Source organism: Miscanthus floridulus, chromosome 13, assembly GCF_019320115.1.
Source record: "Miscanthus floridulus cultivar M001 chromosome 13, ASM1932011v1, whole genome shotgun sequence".
Classification (NCBI taxonomy): domain Eukaryota; kingdom Viridiplantae; phylum Streptophyta; class Magnoliopsida; order Poales; family Poaceae; genus Miscanthus; species Miscanthus floridulus.
In genome coordinates, this window is record NC_089592.1 from 56,074,125 (window position 1) to 56,078,812 (window position 4,688).

General features: G+C 43.6%; 1 long non-coding RNA gene across 1 annotated transcript; it reads right to left on the reverse strand.

Moving 5' to 3' along the window:
* Positions 1 to 498: 498 nt before the first annotated feature.
* LOC136499052 (uncharacterized) lies at positions 499 to 3,371 on the reverse strand. Its single transcript, XR_010769880.1, has 3 exons — positions 2,796 to 3,371; positions 2,560 to 2,719; positions 499 to 635 (listed from the first exon to the last, which is right to left on the reverse strand). It is a non-coding gene; the product is annotated as an uncharacterized lncRNA (long non-coding RNA).
* Between the last annotated feature and the right edge of the window lie 1,317 nt (positions 3,372 to 4,688).

Sequence of the window (4,688 nt, forward strand, 5' to 3'; positions counted from 1 at the left end):
CGTTTATGCATAGTTTTTGCCTTAAAAACAATTAATAACTGAATAATTGTGATGCTTGTTACTCCATTTTTTAGTGTCATAGTATTTGCCTCGACTACACTAGACACGAGATATATAAAGCACCTCATGGAGATGGTGCTGGGGTTGGTGCTCATTCTTCAAGATTGGGTGCTTTATATTCCATCTTGCAGCTCTCATGGTAAAGAAGCAATACGGATTACGATTTAAAAATTCATTTAAATCAAAATATGTTGCACCAAATAGGCAAGCATAGAGGCGGTTTGGATCCGAAGGCGTAGAGGGATCGTACCTTATGCTAAATAGGCTAGCAGTTCTATCACACCTGGTTTTCCAAACAATACCAAACACTAACTATATGTGTGCCCAAGATGTCCACACGACACATATAGTGACAAATATGGAGAATATCAAGAACAATGCTTTATTATATATCAAAATATAGTGACAACAAGACTTACATCTATTACAAAGCATAGCGGAAACTATTCTTAATCTTCACTTCGGGTCTCCATACTCCATAGGGACGGTTGACTGGGGGAGCACTAGCCTAGTACTCATGGAACTTCTTAGGTAACTCATCACTTGAACCACCATCTGGTACCAATCCAGGATTTCTGTTGATTATAAAGCAAATGTGAGAGCACCATACTCAACAAGTATAACAAAGAGGTTCATGAAGGCTCAAAGGCTTGACACTTGACTGCGGTAAGAAATTTTAGTCGGTCATATTTTATTAAACCTGGGCCACTACTTTAGTGACAAACCAACCCAAGTGAAAGTAATATTAATCAATATTTGATCATTCTCGAACCATTCAAGTAACCACTAATCAAGAAGGATCCAGGCCGCTCATGTCCGTGAGCATGACTGATATATCAGTTCAAAGAATTCTGCAGAATTTGTACAACTTTACCCCCGAGCGATGATTCCCATATGTTAGGGGCCTGTCGACCCTATATCACATCTTCAAAGGAAGTGTGTCAGGGTCTCACTACGTAACCTTTCACTTGACACCCTAACTAGTTAGTAGCCGCTAAGGTTTCAGCCATCTAGTCGTATGGAGCCCTCTTTCAGGAGTGTCACTCATGGTCGCGGCATAGCACACACCCTGGTAGGAAAAGAGCCATACTAACTAGTGCCCCCCTCTTGCGCCTTTCGGTAACCACAAACAAGCTAGAGACGTACTAGTTACTTGATTAAGATCAGAGCCATGTGATACTCATGGTTGTATGGTACCTCTTGGGTGGCAGCTTCAGGATTAAGTCCTTAGGGAGAGGAATCTAGAGGACTCAAAAACCGTGCTCCAACCCCCTGGTCCATGTTACTAAAAAGCACCATTTTATCACATTGCATATATCATTAGTCAAGTTAAATTATTAGATTTGGTTTTGCACAGTAGCAACTATCCAACATGCATACCAACCCATAGGAATCAATGATATGTGGTACAAGAATCATCTATGTAAAGTACTTATAGGCATTTCAAATTAGACACATGCATGTGTATGAATTAAACATTGTTCATAGGTAAGAAACTTGCCCAAGATGAAGCAGGGGAAGAAACAAGGCTAGCAAGGGCACAGAACATATGGCATAAGTTTTTGTTTTCCTTGAGGATATTAGGGAGTGCTCTTTGATATGTTTATAGGTTACATGGGAAGATATCATGACCAATCAGTGCACTCAGGTGGATGCAAGATAAAAGGGGAATGCAATTATAGTGATTTGTGCACCGGTCGAGCATACCCGGTGGCGGATAGTGGCAGGTAGCGGTGGTTGTGACCATGAAAATACAGGGTCACACTGAACTTATGGCAAAAGGTCATGGTGTTTTGACCATTGGTTAGCTGTGGAACGCTATTGCAAAAACAGGGTGGCTGCTGTTTGGACAGCAGGGGTAGCAGTTACTACGGCCTCGATATCTCCACCATTGTGGATTGCAGAGATGATCCAACTTGTGAATCATGTGCAGGGATATCAGGAATATGTAGATTTAAGGGCTTGGTGATTTGGGCATCAGATTAGCGGGGAATGCCAATGCCATTCCGAGCTACAAGCTGACAAGACAGCAGTAACAGCGAGCATGGAGATGATATCTCTGGTTTCTCAACTCCTAGGGCAAAACCGTGTTACAGCGGTGTGTTCAAGGATGGTAACTACACTTTGATTAAAGGGCTTGATTATTTGACAAATAGTTATTGGGTAACATCACTGCCATTCAGAGGCAAACCGCTGCTGAAACAGCATCGACAACTGGCATGGAAAACATGATATCTCTTTCGTCTTGGATTCTATAACCATGAAATTTTGCAGAGGCGTGTGCAAGTATATAAATGATGTTATAGTCAAAGGATTCATCATAGATCTTGTTGGATCAACGGGGAACGCCATTGCTGTCAACAGCAGGATTGCTGGATGTGGGGACAGCAGAGGATATCGCTTGCAAACCTCACCAAAACTCGATTAAACTTGATTGATGATTCATGATTTATAATAGGGGACATGTATACAATATGGGGAAATAGGAGAGGGCCTCACATTGAGGTTCATGGTTGCCGGACATAAGCTTGACGATGACCAGCACCGGCGATGGGCAGCGGAGTAGCCAACGATCGACGGGATGGGGCTGCTGGTTCGGGAAGGCGACAAAGCATATCACGGTGGCATCCACGAAGAGATGCAGTGATGTGGTGGTGTCCTGGGTAGTCAGAACAGAGAGGGAATGGGTGAAGATGAGTATCATGGTGAAGAACAGAGAAGGCCATGGTCATTACCACGTCATGATGCGAAGAATCCAGGTGACGGGGAGAGGCATGCAGCTGCAAAACCGAGTCGTCGTGGCGAGATCTTCTCTGTTTTGGTGGAGAGGAAAGAGAGGGAGGTAGGGATCAGGGCAGGAGCATCCATGGACGGGATTCCTTCTTCCCTCTGTTTTTCATGTGAAAGGTACAGGAGGGAGAGGGATCAAGGGAGAGGAGAACAGCAGGGATTCAAAAGGGACTTGGAGGCATTATAGGGGTTCCATTTTATAGGAGAGGAAGGAGAGAGGGCAAGGGGATGTGGTGTCCATCTCGTGCGTGAGGGAGGAATGGACGAGGAGATAAGGCTGCAGTTTTCTGCATGTATGCATGCAATTGAAGAAATGGAGTAACGGAGTAGAGATAAGAGAGGTGGGTCTAGGAATTTAAGAGGAAGGAATTGATGCATCAGTTTTATAGCATGATGGGTAGGGAGGGGCGTCCATGGCAGAATGTGAGGGGGAAGAGAAGAGACATGGCTGTCCCTTAGTCATGCATTTGAGAGGAGGTGGAAACCGATTGATTAAAGGGGGGACCTAGGGAGATGTGAGGCAAGGTACACTAATGGTTGCTGTTATTTATGCATAAGAGGAGAAGAGAGACACAGCTTATGTGTTTCGGCATGCAAAAAGGAAGAAGGGCATTAGGGAGGCGAGGACGTGAAGGAGGGAGAGATTGTCCATTGAGGCAATTATGTGTGATTCATGCAGAGATTAAGAGTGGGATTAAGGAGGAGTATTATGTGTTGCCGTTATTTTTGCATGAGGGAGAGACAATGGGCGGCAGCAGCAATAGGGGAGAGGTTGACAGGGAGAGGCGAGTGCAACTACTTCTATTTTTGTGTGAACTAATGAAGAGGAAACCGAAGGTATTATGGAGGGTGTGGTTAAGACAGGTGTGACCAAGGGAATTAATGAAGAATTAGTTGCTGCAATTATCTTTGCATGAAGGGGATAGGAGAATGTGGCATAGAGAGAAGAGTGGAGACTTATTCACGTGAAAGAGAGGCCAAGAGATATTGCTAGTTGTTTTCTTGCATGCAAGAGACGACTAGAAGTTGGAGTAAAGGGTGCTGTTAGGAGAGGATTAAAGAGAGATTGAAGAGAGGCATGCAAAGGAGGTGAGGCCAAGGAATTAAGAGAGTAGGCATTAGATGCTGATGTTTTTGCATGAGAGCAAGAGGAGGATGGGCAATAGGAAAGAGATGGTGGCTGCTACTCATCTTTTAACTGCGCAATTCAAAAGGAAAACTAAAAGGGTGTTATGGTGCTGATTCCATGCATGATCAAAGAGGAGTGGCGCATGTTTTCACAAGAGAAAGGGGGAGGGCTCGTCCAAGGGGTGGAGAGGGGTGCTGGGCTTTTATTGACGATGGTAAAGAGAGAGATGGAGCCTGTTAGCGAGAGGAAGAATTGGGCTGCTCACTAGTTGACATTGAATCGGAATGATGGTGAAAAGAGAAATAGAAGAACTTGGATTATGTTTTGGTTCCATATAGGCCAATGGTAAAGAATTTTAGTGAAACTTGGTATAATTTGGGAATGAGACCTAGCCTCAGAATATGGTCCAGAAGGGAGAATGTTTAGAGATGTTGGTTGGCTAGGATTGATTACGGTGATAGTCCGAACATTTATGGGTTATGGCTTGAAAACGTAAACAATAGAGATGAAGGAGGGTCAACATTGGCTTGTCTGGAATTGAGACTAACATGGGTAGATAACATATGATTGCTTCAACTTGACCAAAGTGATTATAGAATTTTGTGGGGAGAAAAGAAACGACAATTGGTCATCTAACATATATTTAGGGTTTTGGACATGATTCAATAAAAAAAGAACTAGGAGTTTAGAAATTCGATCAGGCTCAATT